The 291-nt window shown below is 32.3% G+C and overlaps 1 protein-coding gene across 1 annotated transcript in view; it reads left to right on the top strand.

Moving 5' to 3' along the window:
* The window catches only part of LOC107716256 (uncharacterized), a 90,134-nt gene that overhangs the window by 81,865 nt on the left and 7,978 nt on the right, over nucleotides 1–291 (top strand). The window lies entirely within an intron of this gene.

The following is a 291-nucleotide window of genomic DNA, read 5'->3' on the forward strand; positions in this document are numbered from 1 at the left end:
GATCTACATTCTCTTCATTAGTGAAAGTCAAGATTCACCTGCACAATTCATGGCAAATTTACAAAAAGTCTAATAGAAATGTGTAGAAAATATGCTTGACAGTTTATGACAATTAGATCAACCATTTAGCATTTAATGACTTATGCAATGAACTAATGACTAGATGTTTTGAGGGTTAAGACAATTGCACAGAGAACTATATAATACATTTTGAGCAACATGACAATAGCAACTGATAATGTAGGAAACCGCAGACAACTGTACATAATCAATTGCATGAATGTACCAAAG

This window comes from Sinocyclocheilus rhinocerous, unplaced genomic scaffold, assembly GCF_001515625.1.
Source record: "Sinocyclocheilus rhinocerous isolate Xijiao unplaced genomic scaffold, SAMN03320098_v1.1 scaffold960, whole genome shotgun sequence".
NCBI classification, from domain to species: Eukaryota; Metazoa; Chordata; class Actinopteri; order Cypriniformes; family Cyprinidae; genus Sinocyclocheilus; species Sinocyclocheilus rhinocerous.